At 45.2% G+C, this 16,667-nt stretch overlaps 1 pseudogene; it reads right to left on the minus strand.

The window, feature by feature from the left end:
* Positions 1-882: 882 nt before the first annotated feature.
* Positions 883-16,227, minus strand: LOC123732480 (kelch domain-containing protein 10-like; annotated as a pseudogene).
* Between the last annotated feature and the right edge of the window lie 440 nt (positions 16,228-16,667).

Below are 16,667 nucleotides of genomic sequence, written 5' to 3' on the forward strand. Positions count from 1 at the left end.
TGAGAGAAAGTAGCCAGGGGTCGTGCGTGAATCTGAAAGCTGTGGAAAATTATTTCTGGGTCTGTAAGCAGGCAGATTGAGAGGCTAGAGGCGTGTGTGGTGAGGAGGCCGTGACCTTGCTTAACACCAAGGCAAGGCCCACCCGGGAATGGGGCGAGATGGGGGAATGGGCGGGGGCGAGATGGGAATGGGGGCGAGATGGGGGAATGGGGCGAGATGGGGAATTGGGCGGGCGAGATGGGAGATTGGGCGAGATGGGAATTGGGCGGGGCGAGATGGGGAATGGGCGAGATGGGGGGAATTGGGCCGAGCGAGATGGGAATGGGGCGAGATGAATGGGCGGGGGCGAGATGGGGGAATGGGGCGAGATGGGGGAATGGGGCGGGGCGAGATGGAATGGGGCGAGATGGAATTGGGCGGGGCGAGATGGGGAATGGGGCGAGATGGGGAATTGGGCGAAGGCGAGATGGAGATGGGCGGGGGCGAGATGGAATTGGGCGAGATGGGGAATTGGGCGGATGGAATGGGCCGGGCGAGATGGAATGGGGCGAGATGGGGGAATGGGCGGGGCGAGATGGGACGGGCGAGATAGAATGGCGAGATGGGAATGGGCGAGATGGGGGGAATGGGGCGAGATGGGGGAATGGGCGGGGCGAGATATAGAGAATGGGGCGAGATGGGGGAATAGGGCGAGATGGGGATTCCTTTTAAAATCATCAGATGTCCAAATGCAAAAAGAAAAAGGCATCCCATTGTTTTTGGTTTTTAAGGTGGGGAAATTTCGAGACAGAGGGACCATCAACTCCTTCAAGGCGGACCCATCCTGTTTCTCCGTCCGACATCTCCCATCCGTCCATCTATCATTCATCCATCCTTCCTCCTTTATTTCAAGCGCTCGATGAGTTCCTGTGTGAGGCCCAGGTGAGGAAGCTGCATGGTGGGCAACTGAGCCCAGCTGGGTGGGCCTGCCTGAGAAAGCAGACGCTTCCCAGCACAGCTCCAGCAGGCTGGGCACACACCAGCCAGATCTTAAACAGGGAGCCAGTCCGCTTGTTCTCGTGGATGTTCACCACACCACCGTGGATGTACATGCAGCCAGCCTGACCGGAGAGAAGACAGTCAGAAACCTTTATCGCCATGCAACAGTCAGTCGCATAGAGAGAGAGAGTGAAAATGAGCGGGATATTGAATTGTGGTTATTGATTTAGGATGATCCTGTGTTCTTGTTTTGACAGTAAGAATATACTGACTAATCGTGCCAATAAAGCTAGTGTGGATTGGAAACAGAAATGGGCTTAGGCCAGAGAGATGAAGAGACTTACAAATGAGTTCTGAAATGAGGTAGTAGAGAGGGGGAAGGAGACAGCACCTTAAAGGAACATCATCATGTAACACTTTGCTTCTTGAAAGTCCAATATCTTTGAAGTTTGACTGCTAACATGCAAAACATTTTGGGACTGTATCAACATTGGTCGTTTTTGAGTGGGTCCTTTTAAGTCTACTATGCTAGATCTTGGAACCAGCGAAATGCGGATAAACTGTGAATGGGACACTAACAGTTCTACATCAACTACTACATAATAAACAGCTGAGGTTTCCTCTAGTGTAGTGCCCTACTGACCGGGGTCACGGCAGCACAGTGGAAATAGGCTGGCTCAGGCATCACCGCTGGGAGCTTGGTCCACTGGAACGTCTGCAGGTTGATCTTCCACAGATCAGCCACTATGACTTCACCGTTGTAACCTCCACATAGAAACACATCTGACACACAACATCATGGGTTAGACTGAGACCAGTTACAATATATTGATGGGATGACAACAACAAAATGTCAAACCCTCTTTGGGACTTCATTGAATGAGATGCGGAGACAGACAGAAGCAGACTAATGAAGACTTGTGAAAGTGGCTGTGATAAAACCACCACCGTTAGAGGGATAAGTGGTCTGGAGTGGGCAATGATACCACTACACCTCCTGTACAAACATTGTAATACTTCTGCTATAGAATGAATAAATGATAAGAATCTCACCGTTCGTATCTGCACACAGCTGTTGATATCTCCTGGGAGCAGGGTACCCTGTTCAAAACCCAAAGCAATTGGATGAGTAGTAATATGTGAATAAAAAGACCCATAGACAGCGCATTGGTTTTCTATGAAAACATCATACACAAACCTATTTTATCATGAGGCTTGGTTGAGATCTCCTCCCAGGAATTTGTCTCCAGGTTGTACGCATGTATCTGGTAGGGGAAAAAAAGGAAATTAGTTCACCTCAAACACACACAAACATAACCCGGCCACATAACTCCGGCCTCATAACCCGGCCACACTCAGTGACAGAAGTTGCCGCTTCCTCGATCTTTATGGCTTTACAGCACTAAAATAGCCTGAAAACCACCAAGTGACCAAATTACCCAGATTAGCTGTCTGTTTGCCTAGTCAGACTCACTACCATCACAGGTTTACGATCATTCTTCTGACTTTCCTTGAAGTTATCAGATCTGAATTGGATGGATAGGTGAAAGTGATTGGAACAGGGCCACAAACTACCACAGGTTTATGTTGACAGGTTGGTGTACTACCTTGTCCAGAGGATAGGAGGTCCAGGAGGTCCCTCCTCCCAGGATGTATATCCTCTGACGGTCGTGTGCTATTTCATGTCTGTACCTGTGACACAAACAGACATGACTCATTACTTATGAGGCCCTCTGCTCCTCTAGGAGCTGAAAGGAATAAGTCAGGTCATCACTCATGCTACCCAGTGACTGGGGTGTATTCACTAGACACCAAACAGAAGAAATTGGATTGAAACAGGGGAGGGACAATGACATGATCAGGTGGGACCCGATTGGCGTGATGCTCACCGTTCCTCAGGCAGGTCGTCTGGTGGGTTGTTGGGTTTGAGGTGGATCCACTCTCTGGTGTTCAGGTCCAGTCTGTGCAGGTCTGTGCTGTAGAGTGTAGCCCGTCGTTCCCCAAACACATACAGGAAGCTGTTAATGATGGCCATCGCCTTGGGGGAGAGAGAAACAAAATGGCTACCAAATCAAACTTCAATGGAAATCAACAACAATAAATATTTTTATTTGCAAGGATTGCCTATATCTACTTTTGCTATATAATATGCTCCCCTGAGATCCTTTAATGCCTCTACCTATCCCTTTGGACATTTGTCTACCATGAATTCTAGTTAAGTCAATCGGATTTTATTCAAATTTTACAAATGCATGTCAAAGCGCTTAAGAGCTTTCTAATCTAATGTTCATTACCTCCAACTCAATACCAGTGTCTACAAGTGAAAAAACAGTGCATTTCTAAATTTTGTATAACTAAATATGACGTAAAAAATTCTATCCAATGACATCATCAAAAGTTAAAACATTTTGAAAACGGTGATTTTCAAACACTATGAGATTCACGGTGACGTGGGCAGCAAGAAAATACCCCCCTCTGGCTAGAAACGGTTGCAGGCTTTGAAAATCCCTTTTTCACTTTTAATCCTACCCTGTGATGTCACAGAGAAGCATTTTTCCCAGGACTGTTCTTGTGTTTTTAACTACAGATCACAAAAACTTGAACTTTTCCACATTTTGTTATGTTACAGCCTTATTATAAAATGTATTAAATAAAACAATTTCCTCAGCAATCTACACACAATACCCCATAATGACAAAGTGAAAACAGGTTTTTTAGACATTTTTGCTAATTTATTAAAAACAGAAATACCTTATTTACATAAGTATTCAGACCCTTTGTATTAGACTCCAAATTGAGCTCAGGTGCATCCTGTTTCCATTGATCATCCTTGAGATGTTTCTACAACTTGATTGGAGTCCACCTGGGGTCAATTCAATTGATTGGACATGATTTGGAAAGGCACACACCTGTCTATATAAGGCCCCACAGTTGACCGTGCATGTCAGAGCAAATATCAAGCCATGAGGTCGAAGGAATTGTCCGTGGAGCTCCGAGACAGGATTGTGTTAAAGCACAGATCTGGGAAAGGGTACCAAAACATTTCTCCAGCATTCAAGGTCCCCAAGAACACAGTGGCCTCCATCATTCTTTAATGGAAGAAGTTTGGAACCACCCAGCCAAACTGAGCAATTGGGGGAGAAGGGTCTTGGTCACTCTGACAGAGCTCTAGAGTTCCTCTGAGGAGATGGGAGAAACTTCCAGAAGGCCAACCATCTCTGCAGCACTCCACCAATTAGGCCTTTATGGTAAAGTGGCCAGACGGAAGCCACTCCTGAGTAAAAGGCACATGACAGCCGCTTGGAGTTTGCCAAAAGGCACCCAAAGACTCTCAGACCATGAGAAACAAGATTCCCTGGTCTGATGAAACCAAGATTGAACTGTTTGGCCTGAATGCCAAGCGTCACGTCTAGAGGAAACCTGGCACCATCCCTACGGTGAAGCATGGTGGTGGCAGAATCATACTGTGAAGATGTTTTTCAGCGGCAGGGACTAGTCAGGATGGAGGCAAAGATGAACGGAGCAAAGTAAGAGAGATCCTTGATGAAAACCTGCACCAGAGCGCTCAGGACCTCAGACTGGGGCAAAGATTCACCTTCCAACAGGACAACAACCCTAAGCACACAGCCAACACAATGCAGGAGTGGCTTCAGGACAAGTCTCTGAATGTCCTTGAGTGGCCCAGCCAGAGCTCGGACTTGAACCCGATCGAACATCTCTGGAGACCTGAAAATAGCTGTGCAGCGACACTCCCCATCTAACCTGACCGAGTTTGAGAGGATCTGCAGAGAAGAATGGCAGAAACTCCCCAAATACAGGTTTGCCAAGCTTGTAGCGTCATAACCAAGAAGACCTCGAGGCTATAATCGCTACCAAAGGTGCTTCAACAAAGTACTGAGTAAAGGGTCTGAATACTTACGTAAATGTGATATTTAATTTATTTTTTTAGCAAACTTTTTATTTATTTTTTTTCTTTGTCATTATTGGGTATTGTGTGTAGATTGATGAGGGTAAAATATTTTTTTCATCAATTTTAGAATAAGGCTGTAACCTAACAAAATGTGGAAAAAGTCAAGGTGTCTGAATACTTTCCGAAGGCACTGTATGTATACACTGATATGGTACTGGAGATAATGAATGAGGTTGAAAAGTGGCGGCAGTGCCCTTTAACAGGAAACGGAGTGTAGGCCTAAACCTCAAGAGTCCAGAGCAAGCCAAGGAGGCAGTGGCAGACAGAACCAGTAGAGAAGATAATCAGAGATGAGCCAGTAATGCCAGATTGATTGGCCTACCTGTCCGTGAGATTCGGTTGGGCTTCTTCCCTCGGCAGTTGAGCAGCGACCACCGCTTGTACTTGACGTTGCAGACGTGGACGTCATTTTCGTTGTTTTCCCCAAAGGGAATCCCAGTGCCACGAACACCAACAGATTGTTTCCATGTAAAACAGCTGAGGGACACAATACTGAGGGTTTAAGCTGGGTCGTGTTCATTAGGGCACACAGTAGCAAAACCTTAAGACATTTTGCAACGGAAAACAAAGTGTTTCTTATTGGACTTATTTTACAAGCATTTTGCTACACCCAAAATAACATTAGCTAAATATGTGTTTTCAACCAATAAAATTTGATTTGAAGTCCCTCCCATTGTCATGCCTACTGGACACTATGCCTAGCGGTCTGACAGCAGGTGGGATTGTCCATGTGGAGGCTTTTCACCAAATCACTGAACTTGATAATCCATTGTCTTCTGAGGTCATAATATCATGGGAATTTTTATTTATTTATTTTATTTCACCTTTATTTTAACCAGGTAGGCAAGTTGAGAACAAGTTCTCATTTACAATTGCGACCTGGCCAAGATAAAGCAAAGCAGTTCGACAACATACAACAACACAGAGTTACACATGGAGTAAAACAAACATACAGTCAATAATACAGTAGAAAAATAAGTCTATATACAATGTGAGCAAATGAGGTGAGATAAGGGAGGTAAAGGCAAAAAAGGCCATGGTGGCAAAGTAAATACAATATAGCAAGTAAAACACTGGAATGGTAGATTTGTAGTAGAGGAAAGTGCAAAGTAGAAATAAATAATGGGGTGCAAAGGAGCAAAATAAATAAAATAAATAAATACAGTAGGGGGAAGAGGTAGTTGTTTGGGCTAAATTATAGATGGGCTATGTACAGGTGCAGTGATCTGTGAGCTGCTCTGACAGCTGGTGCTTAAAGCTAGTGAGGGAGATAAGTGTTTCCAGTTTTAGAGATTCTTGTATGACGAGGTAAAACCGAAAAATCATCCACAAACCAATTATTTATCAAACAGTCCATTTGATGTTAATGAGGTGTAGAAATGCTCTTTCGTGATTTAATACATCAATGAGTTAGCTAAATAATATTTTACTAACCAAAACTTCGTCACAAGTGACTGGGTTCTAAATCAGTTTGACCCCCACCAGCATCTATATGGCAGTGCTTGTTCATTCAAGCATTCTTTCATACAATCACAATTGGCTTGATTTAATTAAACAGTTTAGATGTGGAGAATTCTATGATATTTTATTTTACCCTCTTGATAAGAAGTGACCATACTGTTTTAAGTTGTTATTGATGGATTACATGCATTGGAAATGAAAAAGTAAATAAGTAACTACTGCAACCTGAGTTTTCCATTCCTAAATGTCCAGGGTAAATTACTACAGTAGATGGGCCCTGGTATTTCAGTTGTACTGAATGACTGTCAAATCTGTGCTTTGTCTGCTCAATGAGCTACATTTATACTGAAGATCAGTGGTGATTTTAGCATGTAAATCTTGGTGGTGCAAATAAATAAATAAAAGTTTTTAGATGCATGCCAGCAAAGCCACTACACAACACCAACTGAGCCGCAGGGGACTCCTAAACATAATACCCTTCAGTACCCCTGAACATAATACCCTTCAGTACTCCTAAACATAATACCCTTCAGTACCCCTGAACATAATTCCTTCAGTACCCCTGAACATAATACCCTTCAGTACCCCTGAACATAATACCCTTCAGTACCCCTGAACATAATACCCTTCAGTACCCCTGAACATAATACCCTTCAGTACTCCTGAACATAATTCCTTCAGTACTCCTGAACATAATACCCTTCAGTACTCCTGAACATAATACCCTTCAGTACTCCTGAACATAATACCCTTCAGTACTCCTGAACAATAATACCCTTCAGTACCCCTGAAGATAATACCCCTTCAGTACCCCTAAACATAATACCCTTCAGTACCCCTGAACATAATTCCTTCAGTACTCCTGAACATAATACCCTTCGGTACCCCTGAACATAATACCCTTCAGTACCCATGAACATAATACCCTTCAGTACCCATGAACATAATACCCTTCAGTACCCCTGAACATAATACCCTTCAGTACCCCTGAACATAATACCCTTCAGTACCCCTGAAGATAATACCCTTCAGTACCCCTGAAGATAATACCCTTCAGTACCCCTGAAGATAATACCCTTCAGTACCCCCCTGAACATAATACCCTTCAGTACCCCTGAACATAATACCCTTCAGTACCCCTGAACATAATACCCTTCAGTACCCCTGAACATAATACCCTTCGGTACCTGAAGATAATACATCAAGGGACACCATAGGCTAAAAGATCATTTTCACTGTAGTGTCCCTTTAAATTCCATACCTGAAAAAAAACAATCCTACTGGTTCCCTTACCTGACATGGAGGCCAGCTCGGTGGGCATGTAGCCCTCTGTACGGATCTGCTGCCAGGTGCCCGTGGAAAAGTGGTACCTCCACAGCTCCCTGAACAGCGGGTAGTCCTCGTTTCTCCTGGCCGCCCGACTCATCATAGTCCGGGTTGTACCCCGAACACGTACAGGTTGGTGTTGTCTGCCACGCAGCGATGCCCGCTCCGAGCTGGGGGCATATGGAGACCTGTGGGGTGGTACAGAGTGGTAGAGGTATTAGGAGGAGGATGACAGTAAGGGACAAGGCGGAGAGAGATGTTAAGCTACAGCGGGCTACAACTACAGGAATCACACATAACCTAGTTGGCCATCCTTCATCAGTCCTGGGTTAACATCTTCATGGGTCCACATCATGCTGCCATGATAATAAAAGTGGATCAAAAAATTAACTCTTCTAACTAGAAGATGTAAACAGGACCGGTTGACTAGTTGATAGAGCTGCAAGATTCCGGCAAACTTACCAAAAAATATTAGTTGGAAGACTACCGGAATCAGAATGGAAGAAGCAGGATATCTGGAATTTTGAAAACCCACAAGTTGAGGACTAGCCTATGCTGTCTGAGCAAAGTCCTTCCATGCTGCAATCTGGGATTCCGGAGGTTTCTATTGTGTAAGCACTAAGCTGGTGAAGTTGTGTGGAACATTTGTGATGAAGAAGCACAGCAACTACAGTATCATATACCTGGTCAAACTAATAAAGCAAGTTGGTGCGTCTTGCTGGCATCATGGTACTGTTTTAAATCACAGGGTGAGGGTGGTACACACAGCAAAGCAGACTGAGATATAATGGAGTGTGTGTATTACTATCCTTGTGGTAGCGCAAGTCCCCACAACGATAGAAAAACAAGGAAAATGTTCCCTTGTGGGGACATTTCCCAAGTCCCCAATAAGGCAAAGGCTATTTTAGGCTTAGCTTAAGGGTTAGGAAAATAGTATTTTTGATGGGAATAAATGTTTGGTCCCAACAGGGATAGAAAAACAAAGTGTGTGTGTGTAGATTAACTGAAAACAAAACGGTTCAGACTTAGGAACACAACTTTCAAAAGGTCCCACCGATGGGGTGCTCTTTTCCACAGTGACTGTCCACCAAGAGAGATCACAAGAGCCCTGCCACCTTCACCTTTCAGCTGCATGACTTTCCTCTCTGCAGTAAAAACACAGAGCTCACCACCAATAGCCTAATTCCTAGGCTGGGCATTTTGGTCCATAACCTGCAACACTGCAGCTGATACCAGTGTGTTCCCAAAAATCTAAAGTAGCCAACATAATGAAAAAAGTTACATTCTCATTTGGATGCATCAATTAAGTAGCCAGCCACATAAGGATTAGGATGAGTAGTCAGCTATTAGACTGGCAGCTGGCACGTAGAGAACACGCTGATTCTTACATTCTAATCATTTACCAGACGCTCTTATCCAGAGACATTTACAGTAGTGAGTGGATACATTTTCCTATATTTGTAAGAACTGGTCCCCTGTGGGAATCGAACCCACAACCCTGGCGTTGCAAGCGCCATGTTCTACAGACTGAGCTGACAGTCAGAGAGAATCAACAAAATGGGTGGGTGCTGCAAGGTGACAAAAAGACACTAACATAAGGCGAGTTTGTTTTTCATGGCCCGGTGACCCGGGTGGGTGGAGAGTTTACTTAATGATCAATGAAATGGTCTAAAATGGAAGGACCAATGGTCTGGTCTGCCCATCCGGGGCACCGGGCCATGCAAAACAAACTCGCCCAGACACACTCACACCCAACCTAGAGGCCCTACTCATTTTCTTAGGGCCTGTCACCACAATCAGAGTCGTCAGGCGGTCAGTAACACACATCAACCACTGGTTTCTTAAACATCAGCAGCAGAGCGAGAAGGGGGTCAAAATGGCCTCTTCTAACATAGCACCATGATGATGTTGTGATTAGATGCAGATCCTAGGATAGGCTTACAGAACCCAGGACATTGTTTACAGGGTAGTCATTTTTCAGAAACCGTGGGTTGCAGTGTGAACTACAGAGGGCAAGCTATCCAAAAACATGTTTCCCATGTCCAACAGCATAGCGAGAGTCCGTGCTAAACAGAATAACCCATTTCTGCAGCATACTGTGTACAAGAGAAAGAAACGCTCATTCCAGAGACCTAGAATGTTACTGGTTTCTTTATAACAGGGTGTTGGGCCACCACAACAGCTTCAATGAGCTTTAGCATAGATCCTACAAGTGTCTGGAACTCTATTGGAGGGATGCGACACCATTCTTCCACAAGAAATTCCCTAATTTTGTGTTTTGTTGATGGTGGTGGAAAATGCCATCTTAAGCACCGCTCCAGAATCTCCCATAAGTGTTCAATTGGGTTGAGATCTGACAGACACACACACCACCCTTTAAACCCCCTATGCTCCTTTGAGACCCCTCCTTCAAAGTTACTGAGATCTCTTCTTCTAGCCACGCATGGTAGCCAAAATAATGGGAATTTCTATACATGACCCTATGCATGATGGGATGTTAATTCCTTAATTAACTCTGGAACCCCACCTGTGTGGAATCACCTGCTTTCAATATACTTTATATCCCTCATTGACTCAAGTGTTTGGTTTATTATTTTGTCAGGTACCCGTCCATTCACACCATATGTGAAACACTGATACTCTCAGCGCCAGGCTTGAGACTGAGATAAAGCTTTACCACACCAAAACGACACTCAACAAGCTAAAAGACGAGATAAGAAATGGGTTGAGCAGAGGTCATTCTTCATCTTCAGTCTCAATGTAGGGCAGGCATAATCAAATCCACTAGAAGCCAAAAAATGCTATACTTTAATGAAGTACAGGACCTAGGCTACCTTAGGTCAAGGGAAAGGGGATACCTAGACAGTTACACAACTGAATGCATTCAACCGAAATGTGTATTCCGCATTTAAACCAACACATCTATTCTAGGTTTGAGAAAATTCCACCCTTCAATGCCACTTTCACATAGCACGAACCGAGTGGGGATGGTGATGCCGTTGTATAATGCAGTATAACGGACCAGGCATGTGTTTTGTGTTTTGTCCATCAGCAAACAGACAGTGCCAAGCTCAAGAGGCTGGCTCACACCCAAGCTCTGCTACCAAATCCCACTGTCACTGTCCATTAGCCCAGTTCCTGTCACACTGTTGTTATCCCAGGCCCTAAACATCCCCATGCATTCTGTTCTCCCAGGCCCTAAACATCCCCATGCATTCTGTTCTCCCAGGCCCTAAACATCCCCATGCATTCTGTTCTCCCAGGCCCTAAACATCCCCATGCATTCTGTTCTCCCAGGCCCTAAACATCCCCATGCATTCTGTTCTCCCAGGCCCTAAACATCCCCATGCATTCTGTTCTCCCAGGCCCTAAACATCCCCATGCATTCTGTTCTCCCAGGCCCTAAACATCCCCATGCATTCTGTTCTCCCAGGCCCTAAACATCCCCGTGCATTCTGTTCTCCCAGGCCCTAAACATCCCCGTGCATTCTGTTCTCCCAGGCCCTAAACATCCCCAGTGCATTCTGTTCTCCCAGGCCCTAAACATCCCCGTGCATTCTGTTCTCCCAGGCCCTAAACATCCCCGTGCATTCTGTTCTCCCAGGCCCTAAACATCCCCGTGCATTCTGTTCTCCCAGGCCCTAAACATCCCCGTGCATTCTGTTCTCCCAGGCCCTAAACATCCCCGTGCATTCTGTTCTCCCAGGCCCTAAACATCCCCGTGCATTCTGTTCTCCCCAGGCCCTAAACATCCCCGTGCATTCTGTTCTCCCAGGCCCTAAACATCCCCGTGCATTCTGTTCTCCCAGGCCCTAAACATCCCCATGCATTCTGTTCTCCCAGGCCCTAAACATCCCCATGCATTCTGTTCTCCCAGGCCCTAAACATCCTCATGCATTCTGTTCTCCCAGGCCCTAAACATCCCCCCATGCATTCTGTTCTCCCAGGCCCTAAACATCCCCATGCATTCTGTTCTCCCAGGCCCTAAACATCCCCATGCATTCTGTTCTCCCAGGCTCTAAACATCCCCATGCATTCTGTTCTCCCAGGCCCTAAACATCCCCATGCATTCTGTTCTCCCAGGCCCTAAACATCCCCATGCATTCTGTTCTCCCAGGCCCTAAACATCCCCATGCATTCTGTTCTCCCAGGCCCTAAACATCCCCATGCATTCTGTTCTCCCAGGCCCTAAACATCCCCATGCATTCTGTTCTCCCAGGCCCTAAACATCCCCATGCATTCTGTTCTCCCAGGCCCTAAACATCCCCATGCATTCTGTTCTCCCAGGCCCTAAACATCCCCATGCATTCTGTTCTCCCAGGCCCTAAACATCCCCATGCATTCTGTTCTCCCAGGCCCTAAACATCCCCATGCATTCTGTTCTCCCAGGCCCTAAACATCCCCATGCATTCTGTTCTCCCAGGCCCCTAAACATCCCCATGCATTCTGTTCTCCCAGGCCCTAAACATCCCCATGCATTCTGTTCTCCCAGGCCCTAAACATCCCCATGCATTCTGTTCTCCCAGGCCCTAAACATCCCCATGCATTCTGTTCTCCCAGGCCCTAAACATCCCCATGCATTCTGTTCTCCCAGGCCCTAAACATCCCCATGCATTCTGTTCTCCCAGGCCCTAAATATCCTAATGCATTCTGTTCTCCCAGGCCCTAAACATCCCCATGCATTCTGTTCTCCCAGGCCCTAAACATCCCCATGCATTCTGTTCTCCCAGGCCCTAAACATCCTCATGCATTCTGTTCTCCCAGGCCCTAAACATCCCCATGCATTCTGTTCTCCCAGGCCCTAAACATCCCCATGCATTCTGTTCTCCCAGGCCCTAAACATCCCCATGCATTCTGTTCTCCCAGGCCCTAAACATCCCCATGCATTCTGTTCTCCCAGGCCCTAAACATCCCCATGCATTCTGTTCTCCCAGGCCCTAAACATCCCCATGCATTCTGTTCTCCCAGGCCCTAAACATCCCCATGCATTCTGTTCTCCCAGGCCCTAAACATCCTCATGCATTCTGTTCTCCCAGGCCCTAAACATCCCCATGCATTCTGTTCTCCCAGGCCCTAAACATCCCCATGCATTCTGTTCTCCCAGGCCCTAAACATCCCCATGCATTCTGTTCTCCCAGGCCCTAAACATCCCCATGCATTCTGTTCTCCCAGGCCCTAAATATCCTAATGCATTCTGTTCTCCCAGGCCCTAAACATCCCCATGCATTCTGTTCTCCCAGGCCCTAAACATCCCCATGCATTCTGTTCTCCCAGGCCCTAAACATCCTCATGCATTCTGTTCTCCCAGGCCCTAAACATCCCCATGCATTCTGTTCTCCCAGGCCCTAAACATCCCCCCATGCATTCTGTTCTCCCAGGCCCTAAACATCCCCATGCATTCTGTTCTCCCAGGCCCTAAACATCCCCATGCATTCTGTTCTCCCAGGCCCTAAACATCCCCATGCATTCTGTTCTCCCAGGCCCTAAACATCCCCATGCATTCTGTTCTCCCAGGCCCTAAACATCCCCATGCATTCTGTTCTCCCAGGCCCTAAACATCCTCATGCATTCTGTTCTCCCAGGCCCTAAACATCCCCCATACATTCTGTTCTCCCAGGCCCTAAACATCCCCATGCATTCTGTTCTCCCAGGCCCTAAACATCCCCATGCATTCTGTTCTCCCAGGCCCTAAACATCCCCATGCATTCTGTTCTCCCAGGCTCTAAACATCCCCATGCATTCTGTTCTCCCAGGCCCTAAACATCCCCATGCATTCTGTTCTCCCAGGCCCTAAACATCCCCATGCATTCTGTTCTCCCCAGGCCCTAAACATCCCCATGCATTCTGTTCTCCCAGGCCCTAAACATCCCCATGCATTCTGTTCTCCCAGGCCCTAAACATCCCCATGCATTCTGTTCTCCCAGGCCCTAAACATCCCCATGCATTCTGTTCTCCCAGGCCCTAAACATCCCCATGCATTCTGTTCTCCCAGGCCCTAAATATCCTAATGCATTCTGTTCTCCCAGGCCCTAAACATCCCCATGCATTCTGTTCTCCCAGGCCCTAAACATCCCGATGCATTCAACTTTTTGAGCTGGTCTGACAGCCTGGCTTTATATTGCCCAGGCACTCATGTCCCCTAGCCTCTTTCCACAGCATGTAGCCTAGCCTCTTTCCACAGCATGTAGCCTATCCTCTTTCCACAGCATGTAGCCTATCCTCTTTCCACAGCATGTAGCCTATCCTCTTTCCACAGCATGTAGCCTATCCTCTTTCCACAGCATGTAGCCTATCCTCTTTCCACAGCATGTAGCCTATCCTCTTTCCACAGCATGTAGCCTATCCTCTTTCCACAGCATGTAGCCTATCCTCTTTCCACAGCATGTAGCCTATCCTCTTTCCGCAGCATGTAGCCTATCCTCTTTCCGCAGCATGTAGCCTATCCTCTTTCCGCAGCATGTAGCCTATCCTCTTTCCGCAGCATGTAGCCTATCCTCTTTCCGCAGCATGTAGCCTATCCTCTTTCCGCAGCATGTAGCCTATCCTCTTTCTGCAGCATGCATTCTCATTAGCACATGACCTTCGTGCACACACTCAACATAATTTTAGAAGAAGCAAGGCATTGCCTAGATATTGCACAGTAGCTAAATAGTAGGCCACACACAACTATACCTACAGAGAGCAATAGTAATGCCGTCTTTTTGTAGGCACTAACTACGCCATGGCTCATTGGCCAAAGCCTATGGGGAATTTATATTGATAAACACAGAAAATAAGGTCTGTGGTAAACATAGGCTTAGGAGATCTTATACGTTATGTGATAATTTTCATTAGCTAATGTCACTTTAAGCATTTATTTCATCAAAACAAGCACATAGTCTTCATAATTCATAAAGGTCCTGTTAATTGACTGATATCTCATAGAAGAAAAACAACATAAGATCTCCTAAGCCTGTGTTAACTATTTTCAGAGTTTATTCCAAAACCTCATTCTTTCCCACCATAGGAATTGCTGAACGAACCAGATGTAACTGATTTCCGGTATTTAGGACTACAAGGTGGTGAGCTCTATGTTACTATGAACAAAGGCTGCTGCCAGCTGGCTAACAACTGTTGGGACTATGGACCACAGTACCTGGGGCTCGGATGCAGTCCTTGATGTAACAAACACAAATCCATCTGGCATCAGTATATATGTGATTATTAAACAGCATTAGATGATATTCCTGTGTATTGCCAACAATAGCAGGCCTAATGCCTGAGGACCAAAATAATGTGATGATGTGTATAATGAAATATGATCCATTTCTCATCTTGTTGGTTTGGAGTCAGTGTCGAGGTCATTCGCATACTGTAAATCAATCAATACCGTGGTCAATAGCTTAAGTTAAATGTATGAATCAGGTTCAACTAAGCAGATTTTTTTGCAAGGATGGAGGATCCCCTGGAGTTGAGCATTTCTGCAGATGAGTCGACCACCAACCATCTTTCCATAATCAGAATGATGTCAGTCTAGCGAAGGTTATGCATCAAACATTTGTATAGCCAACAACTGAACCAGAATCTGACCTTATTAATGAACGTCTACTGTAAAGACTGATTCTGGTTCAGCCAACAAAATGAAGCGCAAATAACTGACATCTGTGAAATAACGTTAGATAGAATTAACGTTAGTCAGCTAAAACATTTGCAATCCAGCTAATAACGTTGCTAGATAAGGCTAATATGAGATTGTTTACTTTCATATTTTATTCTTAAACGGTGTTTCCATGGTTTATTGCTCTCTGAGCAAACCAAAATAAACATAGATAGCCAATTACCTACCTAGGTAACGTTAGCTAGTTAGTGGTTCAGAGAGGCTAACTAGTTAGCTACCTAGGTCGCCGCTATTGTTACATTTGATTAAACATCTTGCCTTTCAATGTCAATAGCACAAAAACCCAGTTAACCTCTGCAATCAAGATTAGCGGACTTTGTCAATAATATTCATTGAATTGGTTTCATAACAGTAACGTTACCAGCGGACAGGTCTCTAGTAATATGGCTAACGTTAGCTAGCTGGATATGCTACAGTAGTATGTTGTTTTTGACTGACCTGCTACTCTGACTGGAGGCCTCACTGTCAGTTTCTCGAATTTATTCAGTTGTTCCGAACTGCGATCGCCTTCTGCGGCCGACATCGTTTTCCAGATCCAAGACGATCAACAAAATGTTACTCAAAATTGCGACAAAATGCTTTAAGGTGCTGATAATACATTACAACAAATAAAACATTACATTATTCCCAAGGAAAGCCATTTACAAATGCATCGTTCATGTGTCCCTGACCAATCAGAGAGCCTGTTATTGATGTGCATCGCGCAGGAAAGTTATTGGGTTTCCACTAGTTACCACAGCCATCGTAAATATTCATGAAAACAAACATTTGCTTTTTGGTCTTAATTTAAGGCTAAGGTTAGACATAACGTTGGCAGTGTGGTTAGGGTTAAAATCATATTTTGAGAAGATACATTTAAGTAATGGGCGGGGTTTATGACTTTGTAGCTGTAATAACTAGTGACGACCAAATTATGGGCGGGGCGAGGTACATACTATGTTGAAAATAATTTATTTTCAAGCCAGGGTGCGTAATTGAGCGCTTTGCATAGTTCATAGATCGTCCTATTTTTATAATTGTCCATAAATTACTTGGATTTAATGCAACATTTTTGGCAAATGTTGCATAATGATGGATTAAGCCATGAATTACCAATTACTAATACTGTGTCACTGTGACTTGGTTAATAGAAAAGGCTTAAAGTCAAATGAAAATGTATTTATTCATACCTAGGCCACATGAAATTGTTGAGGAGGTTGAAAATATTAATCAGTAACGAAAACACTTTATTGACACCATTAATTCATGAAGCAAAAAAGCACATCACTGACAGTA

This window comes from Salmo salar, unplaced genomic scaffold (genome assembly GCF_905237065.1).
Source record: "Salmo salar unplaced genomic scaffold, Ssal_v3.1, whole genome shotgun sequence".
Taxonomy (NCBI): Eukaryota; Metazoa; Chordata; class Actinopteri; order Salmoniformes; family Salmonidae; genus Salmo; species Salmo salar.